General features: G+C 41.8%; 1 protein-coding gene and 1 pseudogene across 3 annotated transcripts in view; one reads left to right on the forward strand and one right to left on the reverse strand.

Annotated features, from left to right (window-relative positions):
- LOC135202574 (stomatin-like protein 1) overlaps window positions 1-24267 on the reverse strand; it is a 453302-nt gene that overhangs the window by 102940 nt on the left and 326095 nt on the right. The gene's annotated exons all lie outside the window — the stretch shown is intronic.
- LOC135202609 (U6 spliceosomal RNA) lies at window positions 9057-9155 on the forward strand (annotated as a pseudogene).

The raw sequence follows: 24267 nt of genomic DNA on the forward strand, positions 1-24267 counted from the left end.
GGATTCCTTGCTTACAATCTTTGATTGTTTTTAACTGGTTACCAGCTAGCACTTTTTAGCTATGAAAAATACAAATTGATTAAAAATTTGTAATTTTTTTGTGAATAATGCATACATACTGGTGCCATCTAACATCAGCCGCCAACTTGTACCCTGAGCAGGCAAAAAGCACCATAAGTGCCCAAGCACCCACGGTTGGTATCTACCATCTGGCTCCAACTCATGCTCTGTGCATCCAAAGGAGCCCCAAAAGTGCCCATAAGTGCCTGAGCACCCAAGAATGCCCATGGGTGGCAACTGGAGCACACAGCCAGGCATGTACAAGCTGACATACCCTTTTTCTGGGCTCAGCTCGTGTCGGCCTATGAAAGGATCCTTAATATCATTCTTTCTAGGTAAAATTAATCTAAAATTACCAGAGAAAAACAAAATTAAGAAAATGTCAGTAAAACTGACTCGCTCACTCTTAAAAAGAAGTGTCGGTATGGTAATAGGGGCGAGTGGGAACACTACCACGAGACATTCACCAATTAGACCTTCCAATCAGAATCCCCACAAGAGAGAGCTGATACCAACGGGCGATGCAGCCGCTACTACTACTACTAGAGGATGCCACGGACAGCAGCGCCCCTAGCGGTCATCCTTAATATTTAGCGCTAGCGTACAGACGCATTTTTCTCTGTGCTGTGCCTTTTACGGGATTTATTATCTTCTTCGATATGGAACGTTCTCTGCAATTGCAAACGGCTAAGTTAAGTGCCTCATAAGTAATGTTTACTATAATTTTATCTTCCGGGAACCAGTATTTTCCTTCTAATAGGTCATATACGGTTTCCCGGTTGTCTCGTGGCGGCGCCATGCTGCCTTGTTAAGAATTCCCGTCCTCCATACTGGGACTTTCTTATACTTATGGGCTTACCTTTTACGTTCATCGTTTTTTACATCGAGTTTTAGCTAGATTAGCCCCCTTACCATTTCTCTTAGTTTGGTATTTAGGGCTATTATTATTTGTTCCAGCCCAGCATCCCGGCTCTTGCTCTTCATCGGCTTTCGCTGGCTCCGAGTAGGCTTCTGTTCCTCGGAACAGTTTCCCCCTCCCTGGGCTTCTTTTTCTTCTACTAAAAGTGTCTTTTCCATCTTTACGATGTAATTTTATTCTATTTAGGGTGTTAGGCTAGCCTAGGTGCATGTTCCATGATTTGGTACAGCCTGGGTTCCACGTGGCCCTCCCACGGTGTGTTTGCTCGCGGCTTAGGCACTTGCGGTCACGGTTGTTTCCATCCATCGCACCTTACCCTTCCCCTTCCCTCCCTACCAGGTATAGGGAGGTGCTGGGGGACCCCTTGGTTGTCATGACAACCTCAGTTGCCCTCCTCCCTCCCTCTCTGAGGTGGCCAGGGGTTCCTCCCAGCGGGGGGTATAGGGCGACCACTCATAGGGTACCGTGTCTCCGAGCGGGTAGTTGTTGAGACGGGGAGGAGTAGGCCACCCCCCCCCTCTCTCTCTCCCGCCGTGTTACGCCGAGACCCTCCCCCCCCCTTCCCCAGTTGCTCAGCCGCCTTCCCTTTCTATAACGAACGGAGCCTTCCGTCGCAGCCGGGGCACCTTTGGTTATAGATTACTGGCTCCGCCAGCGGGCGGGGTGGTCACTACTAGTGGTCGGTTGCTTGCCTACTATATCCTTATATCTCTCTCCCGCTACCGGAAGGGAGCTTGCTTCTTACCCGACCCGGGCACTCTTCTAGTAGACGGGTGGAGGAAGGTTTGATATTATTGTTATTTTAAGGATATACCCTAATTTTACGATGATTTGTTTAATTTTATTATTCATATGCTTACCATCCCCGCCATTTTTCGTCGTGGTTTCCTTTTACCACCACTCCTGGTTGGATTCTATCTTTTGTCCCCGCCGTCAGCGGAGCATAGCCTAGGACAACCAACCAACCTTGTTACCACACGTATTATGGCGGGGCTCTGGTTTAATCTAACTTTCTCGCTCCGGCACCAGCGGAGCAACTGTTAGACTGTAAGTGTTCTCCTGATACTCATGTATTTTTCCACTTACAGGCTACCAACTGTCAGGTCCGGCGTGCAACGCGACGTTGTACGACCCTGCGGCCACGATGAGTGCAGGTCTCACGCTCCTTGTGCCACGTCATTCAACAATATGATCGTCTGGCACCCGGAAGCCTGCGCCATCTGCTACGACCTAGTCAGTCAGCTGGTGGGGGGAGGGGGTAAGTCGATTATAGGCTTCTTTATCATTTACTAACAACTCTTAGACATAAGTTTGTTAACCCCGTTCCGCCATTAGAAGCTCATCTCGCCCTTTCTTCCAGGCTACTAGTGTGAGGGAGGTCGCCCTTGCTACCCTGAAAGCGTGGGTGGGCGGCTTCGGGAAGAACGCCGCCAAAGGCCAGCCCGTACATCCTTGATAAGAAGCTGGCCGTCCAGATCTTCCCGGCGGGCAAGTCAACAGGGTACGTTGACCCTTGTCCGCAGCCCCTCTCATAGCCTCCATCCAGCAAGATCTCCAGCAATCTTACGGGTGGCGTAGCTGCACAGGAGTCGGTCCCGGACGTCGCTGCCTGGACCTAAACATCGAGCCGATGGCGGTTGGAGTAGAGGATTTTGTTGGTTGAGGTAGGTGTGTCGGGCGCCCAAGGTCTTTCCTTGGGTTGTTCCTGGATCTTCTCCTGTCCCTTCTTCGAGCGCCTCTTTCCAAGGCTTTGTGGGATCTGAGATCCCTACCCGCTCTCCCGCTCTCCTCTGTACCTCCTAAGGTGAAGGGACAGAGAGAACCGAAGACTCTATCTAAGACGACTTCTAAGAAGTCGTCTTCGTCTTCTTCGGCTAGGAAGTCTTCGACTTCTTACGCTGACGCGGTGAAGGCCAAGCCGAGCTCTTCTTACTCGAAGAGCTCTAGAAGCAAGGCTTCTAAGGAGAAGGCTCGCGCTCCCGCCGAGCCAGTGCCTTCTCCTGCCTCCACCGCATCCACTCCGGCAACGCCGGTGGGAGGAGCGGGACCCAGCACCTTTGATCCCACTGCTTTCTCAGCAGTGGTGATGCAACAGGTGGGTGAGATGGTTGGTTCGCAAGTCTCCGCCCTGGGGACGAAATTTGAGCAGATGTTTGCACAAACTGTCAAGCACTCTGTCTCAATCAGGCCAATCCATCCAGGATCTCTCTAACAGGGTTAGAGAGAATGAGGACCGAGTGGCTGGGCTCTCTCAGGTCCCTCTTCCAGTCTCCCCAGGGCCAAGTGCTGGTATTTTCAGCTCCCAGCCATAGACTCTCTGCCAGCTTTCTCTATGGAGAACCCTTGGAGAGTAGCCGCCTACGCTCCATTTAAGGATGGGATGATCTCTTATCCCGAGTGTGGAACTCGAAGGATTGAGGACTTCGATTTTATCCTCCGGGTCTGGCGCAGCCTTTCATCGGCTATGCTAGGCTGACTGTAGCGGCTCTTACTAGGGAAGACAAGATCTCTCGGAGATTGTTCTCTACAGTAGGGATCATGCCCAACGGAATGGGTTCACTGCCTTCAGGACTGGGAGTGCACAAACACTAAGCTCCAGGCCTATAAGAGTCCTTTCACTATTTTTGCGACGGAAGAAGAGGCTTCTCTTCCGTTCGCCACGAAAATAGTAGAGCGGACTCTTCAGGCAGTCCTTCAAGGATGAGCCCATGCCACAGCTAAGGGAGGCGGAGTCTACTTCTCCGCTCTTCCCAGCTTTTGGAGAATTGTGGGAGAACTTGCCAGCCACATTCACGCTTGGCAAGCTCAAACCGGACTGCGCCATGGACCAGTTCGGCGAGAAGCTTCCAAGACTGCCTGATTCCTTGATTCAGGCGGAGTTTGACGCGCGAACTATTTGGTTTGGCAGGTCCCTCAATTCTCTAATAATAACGGAAATGGCTGCTCTTTCATATGCTACAGAACCGCTGTTTAAGATCTTGGCCAAATCCAGCTTCAGACGGTTCAGACAGATGCTTTCGACTTCTTCCAAGCTAGGAGGAATTGCCGAAAGCACGTTCTGCAGGAGTGCACTATTAGGCACGAGCCTAATAGACTCCTGGCTTCTAGCATGTGGGGAGCGGATCTCTCCAGAATCCGCTGTAAATGAAGTGCACCACGAGGCTGCTAGGCTCAACCAGAGCCTTAGAGCTAGGTGGGGAATTTCATCTAAGAGGAAGCAAGAATCCGCCCCCACTGCTGGTAAGAAACCAAAGAAGTCTGGTAAAAGGTTCCAGCCTTACCAGAAACACCAGCAACAGCAGCAATTTGTTCAGGCCGTCCCGGTTACCCAACAGGGACAACCTGGTAGTTCGAAACAGAACCAGCCCATCCTCCTGCTGTCTCCTCAATCACAACCGTCGACCTCCTACGCACTCTCGCCGGCCTTCAACCCTACGTATGAAGGTCAGGGCTACACTCCCTTTAACAAGCAGCCGATGAGGTAAGGCGAGAGGGCTACTTTCGCCAGCGTGGCGCAGGACGGGCGACAAGGAGCAGGCAGTTCAGAGGAGGGCGTGGTGGTCAACCCGCCCATCAACAATGAGGCTCCCCAGGTAGGAGGGAGGCTGTTCCTCTTCCATCACAGGTGGGGGTTCAGCAATTGGGCACAGAGCATAGTGTCCAAAGGGTTGGGTTGGAGTTGGATCAAAGATCCTCCTCCAATCAAATCATTCCACCAAATACCATCAGAGGAATTGACAGATTCGCGGAGGAACTCCTTCAGAAAGGAGCTATTGCGAGAGTCAAGCATCTAAATTTCAAGGTCGCCTATTCAGCGTGCCAAAGAAAGGCTCAACAAAAAGAAGGGTAATCTTAGACTTGTCAAAGCTAAACTCTTTCATTCGTTGCGACAAGTTCAAGATGCTTACCCTCTCGCAAGTAAGGACCTTACTTCCGCGTGGAGCCGTCACATGCTCCATCGATCTTACAGACGCATACTATCATATCCCTATAGCCAGACACTTCCGCCCATTCTTAGGGTTCAGGCTAGGAAATCAGACATTCTCATTCAAAGTGATGCCCTTCGGTCTGAATGTAGCCCCCAGGGTATTCACGAAAATAGCAGAAGTGGTTGTACAACAATTGAGAACTCAGGGAATCATGGTAGCAGCTTACCTCGACGATTGGTTGATCTGGGCACCAACCGTCGAGGAATGTCTCAATGCCACCAAAAAGGTAGTTCACTTTCTGGAACATCTGGGGTTCCAGATAAACAAAACGAAATCCAGACTTACCCCGGAGTCTCGTTTTCAGTGGCTGGGAATCCAATGGGATTTGTCTTCCCACAATCTGTCAATTCCAGTGGCCAAACGGAAGGAAATAGCAAAATCTGTCAGGCAATTTCTCAAATGCAAGCAAACATCAAGGAGAAACCAGGAAAGAATCCTAGGGTCCCTTCAGTTTGCTTCGGTAACAGATATCCTCCTGAAAGCAAGGCTAAAAGATATAAATCGAGTTTGGCGATCGAGAGCAAACACCAAATCTCGAGACAAGTTGTCAAGTAATTCCACAGATCCTTCGCAATCAAACTCCGTCCATGGTCGAAAGTAAAGAACTTAGCCAAGCAGGTACCCCTTCAATATCCCCTTCCAGTGTTAACCATTCACACGGATGCCTCCCTGTCCGGGTGGGGGGGATATTCTCAGTTCAAACAGGTTCAGGGTGGGGACTTGGTCAGTTCAATTTCGCCAGCTCCACATAAACGTTCTGGAAGCAATGGCAGTATTTCTTACCTTGAAGAGACTGCTTCCCCCGAAAAAGTCTCACTAATGCTAGTTTGGACGTGCAGTGGTAGTTCATTGCATCAACAGAGGAGGGTCCAAATCCAAGCATGTGAACCATGTCATGATAGCCATTTTTGCCCTAGCAAACAAACACAAATGGCATCTGTCCGCCACTCACCTGGCGGGGGTAAGAAATGTTGATAGCAGACGCTTTGTCCCGGTCAGTGCCTCTGGAATCAGAATGGTCCCTAGACGACGGGTCATTCCAGTGGATAAGCCGGAGAGTCCAGGTCTCCAAGTAGATCTCTTCGCCTCACAAGCGAACCACAAGCTCTCTTGCTATGTGGCCCCCAACCTGGACCCTCTGGCTTATGCCACGGACGCCCTGTCGTTAGATGGGATCAGTGGAGAAAAATTTATGTTTTTCCTCTAGTGAATCTTCTCTTGAAAGTCTTAAGCAAGCTGAGGACTTTCAAAGGAATAGTAGCTCTGATTGCACCGGACTGGCCCAAGAGCAACTGGTATCCTCTTCTTCTGGAATTGGGTCTCCGACCTCAACGGATTCCCAATCCCAAGCTGTCACAATCAGTACAAATGAGGACTGTGTTCGCTTCCTCAGGAATTCTTCAGACCCTAACTTTATGGACTTCATGAAGTTTGCGGCTAATAAAGATGCTAATATTGATCCACAAAATATTCTCTTCCTAGAATCAGATAAGAGAGAGTCAACCATTAGACAATATGACTCAGCTGTTAAAAAATTAGCATCTTTCCTGAAAGAATCAAACACTACAACCATGACAGTTAATCTAGCTATATCCTTTTTCAGGTCCTTGTTTGAAAAAGGTTTAGCAGCTAGCACTATTATACTCATAATCGGCGTTGAAGAAGATCTTTTCAGTTAGGTTTTCAGATAGATCTGACTGAATCTTATTTCACGTCTATTCCTAAAGCCTGTGCTAGACTTAGACCTTCTCAAAGAAAGGCCTACTGCAGTTTCATGGTTCTTAAATGATGTCCTCAAACTAGCTTCAGATACTGACAACTCGTCCTTGTACATTCATAATGCTTCTTAGGAAGACATTATTTTTATTAAGCCTAGCTTCATGGAGCTAGAATTTCAGAAAACTGTCGGCTCTATCCAGAGATGCGGGTCATGTGGAATTCCTCCCCTCATAGGAGAAGTTCTGCTTGCTCCGGATCGTAGCTTTTTAGCTAAAAATGAGGATCCTCTGGCAAGGTGGGCTCCTTGGAAAGTCATCCCACTTCCCCAAGATCCATTCTCTCTGCCCAGTATCAACTTTAAGAGCCTTTCTATCTCGTACATCCTCAAGATCCTCAGGTCCTCTCTTCATGAGAGAAAAAAGGTGGTACTTTGTCAGTAAAAGGTATTAGACACAAATCCTTTACTTTATTAAACAAGCCAATCCTGATTCATTCCCAAAAGCACATGACATCAGGGGAGTAGCCACCTCAATTAATTACTTTCAACATATGAACTTTGAGGATCTTAAAAAGTATACTGGATGGAAATCCCGACAGTCTTTTAAACGTCATTATCTAAAGTCCTTGGAATCTTTAAAATTTTCAGCAGTAGCAGCGGGAAACATTGTTTCTCCTGATACTGTATAGTAGTCGTAGTATAGATCCAGGTCTCCTTTCTACCTACCTCAGCCAACATGCCTCACCCTATCGCCATGCTACTCGGATATCCTAGCCTTAGCCGCTGAATCATACTAGTGGATTGTCCCTTATTTTTTTTGCTAGGGACATCCACACTTGTACTGTTATTGTACTTCAGTGTACCTACCCTTATTTTTATGCTAGGGTAGGGACACAATGTTTTTGTATATTATGTAAATAATTTTCTAAGTAAATCTAATTTGTAAAAAAATTACACTGCATTATTATATTTACTGTGTTTACTGTAATTTTAAGTACTTTACATTACTAACTTTCTTTTATGTTACTGTTTAAAATAAGTTAGACTTAAGCTACTTAGTTTATATGCTGTAATTGATTTACTTATATTATATCCCTCATTTTACAACTGCTTTTCATTTGTCCCTTTTTTCCATCTTGTCTGTTTCTCTGGTACTCTTTTCATAGGCCGACACGAGCTGAGCAGAAAAGGGATTTTGACGAAGTAAAAATCTATTTCTGGGTGATTGGCTCGTGTCGCCCTATGAAACCCACCCTGTATTGTTTGCCCCCCCTGCAGGACAAGATGTTTTTAGATTAAGGATGACCGCTAGGGGCGCTGCTGTCCGTTAGGCGTCCTCTAGTAGTAGTAGTAGCTGGCTGCATCGCCCGTTGGTATCAGCTCTCTCTTGTGGGGATTCTGATTGGAAGGTCTAATTGGTGAATGTCTCGTGGTTAGTGTTCCCACTCGCCCTATTACCATACCGACACTTCTTTTTGTTTAAGAGTGAGCGAGTCAGTTGTACTGACATTTTCTTAATTTTGTTTTTCTCTGGTAATTTTAGATTAATTTTACCTAGAAAGAATGATATTAAGGATCCTTTCATAGGGCGACACGAGCCAATCACCCAGAAATAGATTTTTCCTTCGTCAAAATCCCTTTTCTCTCCTTCTTCTACCCTTATATTTTTTATCCACTTGCTTCCACGCCTAGTTCCCTTGCATTCTTCATATACTATTGCCAGTCTTGTGTCTGGGTTACAGAAAATTAACCTTGCAAAGTGATTGTTGTGTTGAGAAGGATGTGATTATCCAGGCCGCCAGTTCTCCTAGACCTTAGTCACTGGCTTACTCCCCTACACCTGGGAGAAGTCATATTGAACGTCCAAGGGAGGCTGGTGGGAATTACCCCAGGTAATTACTCTCTCGGTCGAATCTGTTGTATATTCCCAGGTATTGACAGACAACCGCTGTAAAGGCATCATCATGGAGGTGTAATGGAGAAGGTAGCTATTCGACCCCTTGGATATCCTAGACTTATAGTCCCTGTCATACTCCCTTGCACTTGGGAGGAGATATATGGCAGTCCAAGGGAGTCTGAGGGGGTTTGCCCCCACGTAGTTGCCCCTCAGTTACGCCTGTAATTCAGTCATTGACAGACAGCCACTGGAAAGGCCTTTTAATGAAGATGTAGTGTTAAACAGCCATCCAAAGGAGTCTTGATAAAGGGGTAGTGTTTAAATGTGTGGTGTGGGTATCACTTGACAATGGTTGTCTCTTCCTGAGCACCGGTCTCCAACTTACTACGCCAATGCCTCTATTTGGTGCCAAGTGCTTGTTCAGTGGTCCACGGGGTGCCCAGTGGTCCCCTCATGGCACCCAGTGACTGAAGTACTTGCTTCGGCAGTAAATGCTAATTGGAATGATACAGAGAAATTAACATGGCCCCTACACAAGGATGACATGCAAAGCATGAAGCATTCCACAATGTTTGATCGGTACCCAGTTTTTTCATTAGAATATGATGTTGTTCTTTCTTGGACGGTAGCTCCTGATGGAACACCTGGCTCCAGCTTTTCAAGTATGTAGTATGCAGTCAGCACCAGTCCCCATTTGCCAGGCACCTCCTCTCCACTCACAAACTCTTAGTCAGTTCCGCCTTTGCTCTGGATTTAAGATGTTGTTATTGCAATATTTAGTATCACAGCAATTCCTTTGTGGACAAGGAGTTTTTGAGGAGTGACTTTTGTCGGGAAGAGGGAAAGGCATGTGTGTTTAACCTTCCTGTTGAAGATTTTATCTAATTCATGAATTGTCTTGACTGGAACCAGGAACCTTGGCTAAGAAGTTGGAGACAAGAACTCTCCAACATCATCGCCACGGATTGCTGTCCAGTGCGGACAGGGATAATTGGAATGGTTGTAGGATTGTCCAATCTTGTTGATTGTGGAAGAGAGTTTTGTGGTACTCTTCTCCTTTAGAGAGTCACACTGTCTCGGAACTGTTTTTCTCTTCCTTAATTACAGCCTCCGTTGCAAGAGCCCCCTTGTGGACTTAGCCTCAATTCTTGGATTTTCAAGCTTTTTGTCCTCTGGAAAAATCTCTCAAGGAAGATGGAGACTGTTTTTTGCAATGACCTGCAGGCTTTTAGCATCCAATTTTGAGTAGGCCCTTCTTCTCAGCTCCTGACGATGAACACCCAGCATCCGCTCTTGAGTTTTTGTCTTTTCTCAGTTTAAAGGTTTCTGGATGGCCTGTGGATGATTATGCCAAACAACAGGATTTTGTGGTCTGTATGAGGTGTCAATAGGTCAACAGGATATCCATGTGTCTGCATGCCTTACAAGAGTCTGCAGTTGGCAGCTGCTTCACAATGTCTGCGAAGCTACACAATGGTTTGCAAGATTGCTCAGTTTTCTACAGAATGGAGACGAACTGGAAGGCCCGTCTACTGAGACAGGGATTCTGAGTTCGGAGACCTGTGCCTTGTGCCTCGACCCCTCTGCAACATTTTAGGTCTTAATAGGAGTCCTCTCCTCTTCAGTGGACCTCATTTTTTGAACATGGATTCAGTCTTTTCTTAGAACGACTGCCTTGACGGAAGTACTTTGGTCACAACTGGGGCAGGTAACACAGTCGGACTCAGTCATCTTTATTCATAGCCCTGGATTAAAGTCAGACCTGCATGGTGGCTCTACATACATTGACAAAGAAGGGAACTCCCATCTTCCTCTAAGCCCAGACCTAGTCTTCTGCTTCACACCTTGGATATTGGTTGAGGAATCCACAGGGAAACTGGAAACTTTCAGGGTCATGCTCCCTGGATGATGGAACCTTCTCACATATGTTGGAGAGCTGTAATCATTTCTCTGAGAGCTTCAGTGCTTCTTGACCTTAGTTTACACTTGGACTGAAAGTTTTTTTTCTCTCTCATTTTCTTTTCAAGCAAGAGAACCTCTACCGTGAACAGAACGGATTCGTTTTCAGTTAAAGTCATCTGAAGTTCTTGTGGATGAACTGAGAGCAGATGCTTCCCTTACATCCCCTGGTCCTGGGGAAACTGTGATCATCCATGGGGCAGATCGACTATGATCCTATTTGCTACCTCAAGGAGCCTGTGAAGCTTCAGGGAGCTCATCAGTACAAGATTTTTTCTGTTAGACGAACTGCATAAATTATTGCAGTTGCAGATGACATTCTTCTAGCCCTGTCTACCAGACTAAGTGAACCATTTTCGAAGCTGGGGTTGCAGTCTCTATTACTCTTCTTGGAGACATCTATGGCCCATTTTTGGATACCCCATCTGTACTTAAGGTGATTTACATCTTTTGTACTCCATCAGTAAAGCGTATCGATGTGCTCTTAACTAAGTTTTAAGCACAGGAGCCTAGCTTTTGATGACCTTATCTTGTCTTTGACACATCCAAGCAAGGAAGGAACCTGGTCTTCTGGAACCTGGATGTATTCTGAATGACCGACGAATCCCTTGTTTGATCCTGTGTTCTTCTTCTCGGCAGCCTCACATGGAAGACACCCTTTCGAGTGGCTGCTGGTTTCAACTAGGATGCACTATTGAGAACCAAGTCAACGATTATAGAAGGTATTTTGACAGGGATACATTTTTTTCCTCATTTACCTTGGGAGTTTTAGTCATAAAGAGGATCCATTCAAGCGCTTGATACGTCCTTTCTCCTTCAGGAAGTTAACAGACATAACTGACTGAAGAAAGAGAGAACCTTTTGTCCAGCTACACCTTTTGGGTTTGTGCTATGTAAAATCGCATCCTGAAAGGGCTTATTTTTTAATGCTCAAGAAGAGCATTTTGCCTTCTTTTGAGTGAAAGCCAAGGACATCAGAGCAGCCTCTACCTCCTTAGCTTTCAGGCTCATTTGTCCTTTACATACTTCCATTTCACATAGTCCTACTGTAAGCATATTCGTCTTCCGCGTCTCTACTTCCATTCCACTTAGTCCTTCTGAAAGTGTGTTCGTCCTCCATGTTTCGCATTCTTATCGAATGATCCCGATCATCTAGTTCACCTGTTCACCTGTTCAGCTGTAAAGCTTCCAGAGCCACAAGCTTCTACCTCACTTGGCACCCTGCTCGTTTGGCGCCGAGTACAGCCTGGCACCAGCTCTTGCTGCAAGCACCCTCTAGCTCCCATGAGCAACCACCAGACCCAATCTCCCAGCTTGACTGGTGCCCAGCACTTCTGGCACCAGCTACAGCCTTACACCAGATTATTCTCCAAGCGTTCACAGTTCTCTCCAACTTGCAGGAAAATAGAGTCATCTCTGTCCTTTTGAAGTTTTCAGAGAACCATCCTCTACATATGGTGATATGGCAAAATCCATTTCTCCACTGACTAGAACATTTTGTCGCATGGACTTTTAATTTGGGACATACATACTCAGAATTAGGAGAACAGTTTGCAAAGCTAAGGACGTCAGAGTAGTCTCTACCTCTTTAGCTTGTATACATTTTGTGCTTTGTACTTCCATTCTGCTTTTGAACTACTGGGAATGTAATCTTTCTGCATTTCTCACTAGTTTTAATGGAAGTTAAAACAGTGTTGAATTTCCCAGTGCCTTGAGACCAGTTTTAGTGACTGGCATGGTATTGCAGAAGGATGCTTAGGATTGTTTTTTCCTACTGTCTCTTCACCTTGTACTTAATAAGGTGTCGAGTTTTTTGTGGAGCCAGGGGGTACAGTGTACCTGAAGCACCCACCACTCTCAGTGGATGGGTTGTGGTTTTATCTCAGTGTAGGTGACAATGTTGTCTGGTTGTTTTTATTTAGGAGCTGCGGCCAGGGCAAGGGCATGCACCTATCATGCTTTGCTAGCCATCAGAGCACTTCCTTTGCTGCAAAGTTCCCACTAAGTAGAAAGCGATCCATGGTTTTACTGCCAAGCCACACCAAGTTAAGATGAGCACCAACCAGCATTGGTGTTCAATGCTAGCAGTTTTTCTATTTCAAATTCATTACATATCTTAATGTATTGGAATAGAATATGTACATATGTCCATGTTTCCCATCGCTTTTCAATGTGGGAATCAACTATGTAATTACTTGGTAAGTTACTTATATAAAAATAACATTTTCATAAGAATAATAAAATAAAGTATTAAATATACGTACTTACCAAGTAATAACATGATTGGAGCCCACCCTCCTCCCCACTGATGGACATAAGGCATGATCAGATTGAGGTTATCTGCTAAAGTCGTTACTAATATTCCCGCTAGTGGGCAGAACTGGTCACCTACACGTATGAAGTGTTACCCACGAAATCTTGAATTTAAGCTGCCGTGTAAGTGAAGTAATAGCTATGTAATTAATCACTTGGTAAGTACAGTATAAAAAAACTGTGGATCTATTAGTGCAATTAAGAGAAAAACTGTTTCACAAAATACTGTGATGAAATGTAAGTTGAAAAGATATTCCCTTTCTCTCTCTTTTCTGTGACAAATGCATTTATTTTTGGAGCATTTTTACCCTTCTCATCAAAATATGTGTACTGTCCCCAGATAATGTGCTGTGTTGACAGTGTTGCATTCAAGCTACATATGCTTAGTCCTTTGAAAAAGAACATTTCTTCACAACTGTGTAGTACATATTTATTTATATCCATGATCTACCAAAGGAGTTTTTTGTATATTAAAAACTAAACCTTAATGAAACCCAATGGGATCAGTAGTGCTGATATACATCCAGTAGTATATCCATTCTTGGAGTATTTTTACCACTATATTGACAAAGTTGCATCTTGGCTATTTAAACCCAATTATCTAATGACAAGTCTTGGAAAAAGTTCTTATATTCATTCTTCCCTTCCACATATACTATACTACCAAAAAAGTTCTTGTAAAAAATCAAAAGGAATCTGTGATACCAATACTGTCATGCCTAGCTAAATTGTAAAATCAAGCATCCATGGCAATTGTTGGCCAATGGTCCAACCCTCACTTTCTTCTTCCACATGCAGGTCAGAGGTAAGGACATATGCAAAGGATTTCAGTGCTGCTTAAAAGCCTTGAACAGTCTTGTTCTCCTAGAGCTTAAACCTCCTACCTGCGACCTAATTCTGGTGCTAAGTAGTCTTACTTGTGCTCCTTATGAGCCTTTGCAACAGCCTTCGGGCAGAAACTTGACCCTCAAAATATTCTTTTTACTGGCCTCAGCTTCTTCAGAGAGAGTGGGTGAACTCCACAGTGCATGGAAGAGCACATTATGTTAGGGGACTAGTCCCTTCTTGGCATTCAAAAAGAACTTATCTGTTCAGAGAGTTTCAAAGGCTGGTAGACTTGGCTTCATCAAACCACTTTTACATCCTTCTACCTAAGGGACGTTGTCCACAGGTCCTTGGACACTTTTTCCTTGGGTCCAGTGGTGGCTGCTCAAAGTTGTGTAGCTCATCTTGTGCCCCTAATGGGACAGTTTGTATCTTACCTAAGATGATGACCTAAGATGATGGTATGAAAGTGAGAATGTTTGAGATGACTGACTGGTCTTTTTCCTTTTCCCTTTCCCCTTTCTTCTCTATCAGTGGCAGGGAAGAGATTGGTCCATCATATGCTGGTTGGATACAGGTGAGTGAGTAGTCTTACTTTTGAGTAGTATATTGTATTCTACACATCTATTACCTTTCAGTAGTAAGTCCTTCTCTCTAGCAAGGAGAGAGAGGAATTATAACAAAAAATGTTGGTGGCTATCATGGTTTGTTATCTGAACAGATATAGATCTATGCAGTGAACCTTCACATTGTATGTTAGCCCCAGTTTGATATCCATTTATCTAACAAGTCAGAGGCTTGCGTCTCCTGCCTTTGCTTCCACTTATCCAGGAAGTGAGACCAGGTGAGCTAAACCTCCAGTTGGTTCAAGACTTTCTATCTACCTGCCAAAAGTGAGTCTATCCTTACGTGAGTCTACCCTTACGTTTAGCCCTAGGTACGTTCCACATGTGATCATGACAAAATTTTAATTAATTTGTATTTTTCATAGCTAGCAAATCTGCAGTCTTAACTTGTACTGCCCACCTCTAGCCATCCCTCTTTGTTATTCTTGGGCTGGAAGAAACAGAATGCGTCATGGGGTTAGAAGAAATTGGCAGTTGCCTCCTCGCTTATCCCAATGACTGATCCCTGAGGCCACCAATTCCTTGCATCACAATTGTAATGGTTTTATACCGGTTTCGAGCTGGCGCTAGAGTATTTATCCTTACGTTAAGACAATCCAGATCCCAGCAAGAGGTCTCTATACTATACTGTTGTAAATCTCTCCCAGCAGTAGCCTGTTTCTCTCCAGGCAATGCTATACAGAACATCCCTATTTAAGTATAGTAGAACTAAGTTAACTAGTTACTAATTGAAGTGTTATGGTCTTTCTTAAAATGTTTGGACATCAAATCAAATCACTAATCATTCTAGAAAATAAAGAAAAAATGGAATGTTGAAATAAAATTTAAAAAATCCCAGGTACTGTAACGTAAATTTATAAGATTACCTTTTGAAATTTACTTTTTGCTGACCTGTAACCATAACAAGAGGTTAGAAGCCAGGAGATCCCTTGGAAACCTACTTGTCAAGTAAATGCCCGTGTTTTTTGTTTTATGAGAATGAATGTACATTCTGAACAATGATAATTCTGGATAGCATCTCTACTTCATCTGATGAAATGGGCTTATGTAAAGTACTGGGTTTATCAATTGTACAGACAAATGTAGTTTATCTCAAGGCCTCAGCATTGTCAAGTTTAAACCAAATTTCTAGCATAAAATTGTAAAGTGCATTGAGTGATATATCATTCTAATTTGCTGTGTGGGATAAAGATAAAATCATGGTAAGCCCCTTTTCTTCCCTTATACCTCTTCTTTTAATCTCTCCTTTTATCCCTTTCTTACCAATCTCATACCATCTCATGGATAATATGATTGCTACCTTCTCCTATTAGGTTACACCCTACTTTTCTAAATTCACTTAAGCCAATCCTTTAAGGTGGAGTTGAAAGGATTAATTATCATTCAAACTGCAAACATTCTAACATGCTGACAGCAAGATATACTATGCATGCCTTATTCTCTCAATACCTACAGCATTCTTATTTACAACTGCCTGTACATATCTCCCTTAGTCAATATCCAATGAGATCTAGCAATAAGCACAGCTATAGATCAAGCTTCTGAAACTGAGGCACAAAATATTTTTCATTGCCACAGTACTGTACTCTACTCACTATGCACAATTTGAAATATACAGACAGACTTCAGACTTGATCTGAAAGAACAAACCCAATTAGGAAGATCAGAATAAACTTACCCAACCGAAAAAAGTTGGTTGTAAGAAGGGAAATTGAAATTTGACTTTAGTAGAATAGGTAACAATGCTGATGTAATGAAAAATATCAACTTGAAAGTATCAGATAAGCAAATTGAAAGTCAGTAAGTCTAAAGCAAAATGGCTGAGGCATTATTCACATACAATCAAACATTACTACTGGGTGCTTAAACCAGCATTTCTAAACATATCCTATGCAGAACAGCTTCTGAGGACTTGATCCCCATTAACTCCCACAATTGCTGCCTGAGCCTCATTTTAAACCCTTCTGTATCAAGGTGTTTAAAATACCTGGCCAAAGAGAATATTATTCATCATTACCCTTTCAATCAAAAGACATGCAGTAATGCAAATATACGTGTTGGTGTGTGATGAATACCTTGGTTGTTAAGCTGCTTTTTAGGAGGATAGAGTATTTCCGGTCTTGATAAACCCAGCAGATCTGTGTGACGAAGATATGGGTTAAAATTAGGAAGTCTCCAGGAAAACAGTACCCCATGGACAAGATCATGGGTGATGATGGAACGGAAGATAGTGACTTGCATACAGGCTTGAGCCTAAAAATAAAAATTCTTAAAAGCAAGGCAAAATTAGAATAATGATAGTAAAATAAGCTAAAATATCTAAGATGCACCAAAACCTAACAAGAAAATTTGCTTGAAATCAGAGCAAATAAAGTCAAGCTATGATATGAATTAAAGATTTCTATACTGTATGTTGATAATTGATCTACAGTACTATTCAAACTTGAAAAAAATGATGATGTCATAATAAAACTATACTATTTTCTAATGTACTATATTTAGTCAAACCACTTTTGCATGGGCAAAGATTGTTTAAATAAAGCCCATACATATTATTAAAATCACAGGACACCATTCCTTACCAGACAGTAAACAACTGCAAACTGACTGTCCCCAACGCATTAAATTGTTTTTATTGTGCAAGTATAGACAGTGAAATTTAAAAGGTTCATTCTTCGGTTTACTTTTAAGTTTAAATATAGGGTGTGCATATAACATCCATTTCATGCAAAGCATTGTAATTACTACGCGCCTTTAGTTTACCACCATTAATTCTTGTGAAATACAATAAATTAACTTTGCTTTTCTGTCTGGTAAACAAATCTGCAAGACACAGCATGCCAAAATAATATATAAAATACAACCTTCTGCTATTCAACATTGATGCGAATGGGTATTCAAATGGTCATTCATATAAGGCATACCTCGCACAGATAAAAGGAGGCCATAATGCACAGCAAAAATTCTGGTAGTCAAATGTTTAGAATGTTTCTTGATTTACTTAACCAAAGCTAGTTTTTTGCTCAGCATCAGAAAACCATTTGGAAAAAAGCTAATTGACGAGTCTTTAAATTCCATAAGAATATCTTCTTAATTATTTGTACCAAAGTGCCTTTGATAAAATTTTGTGGCCATTATCATTAGAAGTTAATCTAACTTAAGCTCTCCAATATGGTAAAATTCAAATCAGCACAATGCAGAGAATGAATGACCAAATAAAAGCATTAATTATTATATTTATACATAAACAAAGTAAATAAAATGTTTTTCACCACAAAAATTATGAACATACAATTAGTCCACATTCTGATCTTTGAATCCCCGCAGACACTTCAGTGTTTAATCTAAATGATAAAAAAGTGGCAGTAGTAGTCCTGTGTATGCACTTAAGAACACCTAGATCCCAGCACATAACTGTCTTACTTGTCATGTGACTTGTCATGTGCTTGCTCCTATTGTGACTGTACATGTTTATAGAATTCCCTGGATCTTTTACTGTATCATGAATCTATAATACATAACTAATTCAATTCATTAATATTTATCTTTTCATCCATTCACCCTTCCTTACCCTGAGAGATAAGCATTAATAGTGATATCTTGTTCAGGTGGGTATTTTCATTACTGGATGCAGTGTTCTCTGGAAGTTAGCTTGAGCAATTTTTGTAAGTACTTTTTACTTGTTTATGTAGGTGGATAGTGCAGCCTTTGCTTAAGGTAAACTAGGTTTCTGGTATTTCCAATGTTTCTTGGTTTTTTTGAGTTTTTGATGTCAGGTTGAACAATGAACCAGTTAGCTAATTTAGGTTTTGCAAGGTTTTGCATACATATATGTTTACAATTAGAATTTCTAGATAAGTGTTTGAGAAATAAATATTTTATTTCCCTGTTCCTTGTTTTGTATTATGGTGTTAACAAACAAGTTTCATTATTCACCAGTCACTGGATACTTAAACATACAATATACTATGACACTACCAAATAAAGTCTATATAAAAGGGATTTTGACGTAGGAAAAATCTATTTCTGGGCGAGGAAGCCGTGTCGCCCAGTGAAATGTGTCCTCTTTAGCACTATTTCTAGTAAAATATTGCTATGATACCAGAGAACTGCTAAATTGGACATGTCAGAAGTCTCTGACTCGCTCACCTAAATAAAAGGTGTCGGTATAGAACTGGGGCGAGTGTTAAACACTACCACAGTAACCCCTCCAATTAGCCTTTTCCTCATCAAAAGACCCTGAAAACGGGGAGCCGACCAGCCTATGGTACATATGAACAAAGCAGGAAGAAAACTCGTTAGTCTATATGAAAATCGTACATTGGCTAAAACAAAATTTGTAAAAAATAATACCTGCAATGGAAATGTGATCAATGAAACACCACAGTAAGAATTGACAAGATAAAAAATTACAAAATTGCAAAATGCCAAAAACACTACATACTACTGGATAAGTGTAAAATAGTAAATACCAAATACAGTAATGCCCGAGCCACACATTGGTGATTCAAGACCACAACCATCATAACGGCTGAAAATTTGCTTATTACCACGCCACTACAATGCAGTTGCGTGCAAGGTGCCATCAACGACATTACGTATCCATAAAAGTATCAAAGTTTGCCACCGTCCGAAAATGATGGCAGATGTGCAAGGCTGCGAGCACCTACACAGTCAAGTCACGACAACTGTCAAAAGTCACTATGTCATGCCGGTAGACACCAAAGTGCCATGATGGCATTTCTACTGCCGCAACAGCGTCGTCATTTTATTACGAATGGCGTAACTAGCAATGTCAACATGTAGCATCCAGTACGACATATGCCATGCACTTTGCAACCCCACAACATGCTCAGTGGGAGTACAAGTGTCTCAAAACTGTGTCAATGTGCCACTGCCAGACGTAGCCAGGTTAGCCGTCAGAACTTCAGATAAATAAAAAAATTACCCATGAAAAAATTTAAGCCAACGCTACATACAGTATGTGTATTTTTTCTTAATACATATAATAGATTATGTATAAAATGTTAACTATATTGTGAATGTACCATCAACGACATTACGTATCCATAACAGTATCAAAGTTTGCCACCGTCCGAAAATGATGGCAGATGTGCAAGGCTGCGAGCACCTACACAGTCAAGTCACGACAACTGTCAAAAGTCACTATGTCATGCCGGTAGACACCAAAGTGCCATGATGGCATTTCTACTGCCGCAACAGCGTCGGCATTTTATTACGAATGGCGTAACTAGCAATGTTAACATGTAGCATCCAGTACGACATATGCCATGCACTTTGCAACCCCACAACATGCTCAGTGGGAGTACAAGTGTCTCAAAACTGTGTCAATGTGCCACTGCCAGACGTAGCCAGGTCAGCCGTCAGAACTTCAGATAAATAAAAAAAAATTACCCATGAAAAAATTTAAGCCAATGCTACATACAGTATGTGTATTTTTTCTTAATACATATAATAGATTATGTATAAAATGTTAACTATATTGTGAATGTACCAAATTTTTCCAAAAGCACCAAAAACAATATTATTTTCTATCACAATACTTAAATGAACAAATCCTTAAGGTTAAAGTTCAGGGAAATTTCGAAGTTAATAGGGCCCTAATACCTAATTATAAGACATAAATTTCTGGCAAAACGTGACCAAGAGATTCTTTATGAGTTAATGTATGTACAGTTATATGTAAATTAAGTACCATTAATAATAAAATAAAAATATTTCTCTCTGTCTCTCTCTCTGTAATAATTCATAAATAATTTAATTTTCAAAAAGTAGGACAACTCACTCTCGTTCGTAGTTAGCGCTCACATATTTTACAACCTATGTATTGCTATTTCTCTGTATGTCTTTACATGCACAGTTAATAATTTTAAAAAATCTTAAATTATCTCATTTTACTTGTAAGTGCACCATTCTAAAACATAAAGACATAGAGCATTTCAGAACAAAGAGAAAGAGACAGAATAAAATTGAGACTTCTTAAAATAGATTGGGGGAGAGAGAAATGTAGCTGTATGTAATCTTCTCACTCTTTCTTGTGGGTTTTATAAAAATAGCTTATAATTTTATGAAGATTTGTCTTTTTTTCCCTTATTTATGGCAGTTTTAATTCCATTAGAAATTAAATTATTTAATTAAAAAGGGATTTTGACATAGGAAAAATCTATTTCTGGGCAAAGGACCTGTGTTGCCCAGTGAAATAGGTTCCTTTAGCACTATTTCTAAGGTAAAATATTGCTATAATACCAGAGAACAGCTAAATTGGAAATGCCAGATTATTCTGGCTCGCTCACCTTTATTATAAGGTGTCGGTATGGTTTCTGGGGGGGTGGGGCGAGTGAAAACCCACTACCACAGGTCCTTTTCCATTTAGCCTCTCCCTACATCAAAAAACCTCAAAAAGAGAGGAGCCGACCTAAGGCTCACTACCCGCTACCGTTACAGCTAGCGCCTCTGACGTCATTCCTGCAGATAGCACCCAAGCTTGGTCTACACAGGGGGGTTAAAAGGTAAGGGTGGGATTTCACTGGGCGACACAGGTCCTTTGCCCAGAAATAGATTTTTCCTACGTCAAAATCCCTTTTCTGGGCTCAGCCTGTGTCGCTCCGTGAAATAGTACCAGAGAAAATGCCAAGCTTGGGAAAAGGAAGTACACAAAATATTTTCAAAAGGGCAAATGAAAAACAATTAAGGTTAGTTGATTATAATCTAGATTAAGTTACAAACAGGTAACATAAAGACCGGGTAGTGAGCCTTAGGTTGGCTCCTCTCTTTTTGAGGTTTTTTGATGTAGGGAGAGGCTAAATGGAAAAGGACCTGCGGTAGTGGTTTCACTCGCCCCAGAAACCATACCAACACCTTATAATAAAGGTGAGCGAGCCAGAATAATCTGGCATTTCCAATTCAGCTGTTTTCTGGTATTATAGCAATATTTTACCTTAGAAATAGTGCTAAAAGAACCTATTTTATGGAGCGACACAGGCTGAGCCCAGAAAAAATTTTAGCAGTGACCTTTAGAGTGTTTATTACATATATATATACTCATTGTTTATATCATTTCCATTTTCATTCATTCTCATCATAGCGCAGAATGACCATATGAGTCCCATTGCTTAGCTTTATGCCTAAATCACATATTCCAATCTTAAGATTACAGTGGGCCCCCCGTATTATTTATCTATATATGACATTCTCAAAGTATATAATGAAAACTGCAAAGCTAAAATGTTATTTTTAATTTTAAAAAATGTCCTATCATTTATTATACTTCAGAACATTCTAATAAATTGTATTGGTTTCAATTAAGTCACTGACATATATATATTTTTTTTTTTAATTCAGTGAAAGTGCTGAATAAAAACCACAAATACATATATATATATATATATATATATATATATATATATATATATATATATATATATATATATATATTTAACTTAAGGTTGTATTTTGGTGTCTGAGTATATGAGAAGTTCATAGAGAATATAAAAGTACTGAAAATCTTGAATCTCTAATATATGATAATAAAAAAATAAAGGCAGCTTTGTCTACTAATTCTGCCCTCGAACTTTTTTTTATAGCTGAAAACGCACGTCACTATGTGGCTGAAGCACACCCCCTCCGAGCAGCTTGAGTGGTTGCCAAGTACTTCGGGTATGTTGAAATGAACCCTGGACGTCGAAATTGCTACTTACGTCTGCTGTAATCACATTACGTACGTGTCTCGAAAGTATAGCCTCATATAATCTACCAAAAATACATCATGCTCTGCAAACAATATGTATATGATGAAATAATGTTTTGGGACAAAATTTCAGGGATCACAGGGCACACGATCGGATGATACATGATTATGTATACCTATGGGCAAGTTACATTTCTTTTTTATGCTGTTATTTTTGAGTTTCACAGGTTTTCATTGGAAATAAACTCTACTTTGTATTTATGGAGCAACCTTCAGACTTTGTAACATACTTATGTACATAGGTGAGAAGGGCATGGTAACATTAAAATGATGGTAAAGTCCAACATTCATAAGTTGAGTAGTGACTGTACAGTATGGGCAGTTTTTCACGTTATTTTAATGTACAATATATGATACGATGGTAAAGCTGAAAGTCTATGTATGTGTAACAACATCAAATTGCATGGGTTGTATGACATAAATTTCACGGGAATAACTTAATGTCTAATAGGTTAATGACACAGGAAAATGTTAGCTGATTGCTGAGCACCTAAGGACTACAAGGCACATGCATCTACCTATCTGCCTCCTCTTTTTTTTATAGGAATTAAGTGTCTCGGGAATTATGTGGACCATAAATGTGGGCTATTATAAGTACAGTAGTGGTTTTTTGTGAAACTAATCTGAATTAGTAATTGCATTTAGTACCTCACTATGGCAGAATACCTTTTGAAAATCTAGGGAACCTATTTTCCATGAAAATAAGGTTTTGTTATAAACCAGTTACACAGAATGGATTCCTATCTTTATTTTTTTTAAACCAAAATTTTCTAAACTCCACTGATGTGGCAGAAGTTTAGCCTATGATGTTCCCTGACTTCAAGTTTCACAATACCTTTTAAAATTCTTAAGCCAAGCAAAGGATAATGTCAACAAACATTTGTAGCATGCCATAAATGAAAATAATTCATGAATATCAGACAAATACATGAGATAATGTTAAAGATCTAATGCCATGATAAGTTCATAGACAAGGATTTCTTTGAAAAGTTTACATACTCACAAGATTGGAAACTTCTCAGAAAGAACAGGGATCATTGTCATTAAACCATAAACACATCGAAACTAAATATGTAAATAACTATTGTGAACACAAATGCACTACTGCAGTAGGTGTTTGGTATAGTTTGGTGTATAGTACTACAAATTTATTATTATTAATTATCATTACAAAAGAATACAGTACTGTAATTCCATAAAAGAGCCTCATGAGTATCAAATATACTTTGTTCAAATGCAGAACAAACCTTCGGTTTTAACAGTAGGATATTTCCAAGCGCAGCTGGTAAACCAGTTAATACAATCAGAGATTGTAACCAAGGAATCTGTGAAATCTGGCAACGCCTGCAGATATGAGATGTGATCTCGTCAAAGACAGCGTCTCACCCCGTGATACCGTCTTTTCCTAACCGCCTTGGAGAGTAGACGCTTACGCTTTGCTCTCCTTCCAAGCCGGTTGTGTTTTGCCCGTGTTCTTTCTTTCCAGTGTGTTTGAGTGTTTGTGTTTAGGGTTATGGCTTCTTCTGAAACTAGTCGTCCTTGCCAGCTTATGTGTCCAGGCGTCCAAGGATTTTCTTGGTCAAGGTTTTTAGCATCTGTGGTAACGGACCCGCACAACACTTGCAGTAAGTGCAGAACTAACTTTTGTACTATAACGAATCCTTGTCCGGAGTATTTTGCCTCACCTAAGGCTCAGTGGAAGCTGTTTTACAGGAAGAGGGAGCATCGGAGAGTTTCTACTCTTCCTTCTTGGAAGGCTTGCTGACGTATTTCATGGAGTCCCGCCTCCCCCCTCCCCCCCCAAGCTCCCGCTGTCCTCGTACCCCGCCTCCCCCATGGCCTGTTTTTATGATGGGTCGCGCAAGCCCCGCTAGCGAGGCCATCGACTTAGCTTTTGGTCATATGGAGAGCGTGATGTCACTCCCAGCATCCTCTCAGTCCATGAAGTCAGTAGTAGCAGCCGCTCACACTCCCATTGCTGTGATGTCATTGTTGCCGGTTATGACACCATCTTCTGTGCTCGCTGATCCGTCGGAAGCCTGGTTTCAGGCGGTCTTCAAGTGGCTGTGAAGGCCTCGCCTCCTCCCCCTGCCATGAAGAGATCTCGTGGAGAAGAAGTCTTCTTCTTCGTCTCCATTTTCGTCTCACACTTCATTAGTTCTTCGTCATTGCATCAGATGTTGGAGAGTTTAAG

The sequence above is a fragment of the Macrobrachium nipponense genome, chromosome 30 (genome assembly GCF_015104395.2).
Source record: "Macrobrachium nipponense isolate FS-2020 chromosome 30, ASM1510439v2, whole genome shotgun sequence".
Classification (NCBI taxonomy): Eukaryota; Metazoa; Arthropoda; class Malacostraca; order Decapoda; family Palaemonidae; genus Macrobrachium; species Macrobrachium nipponense.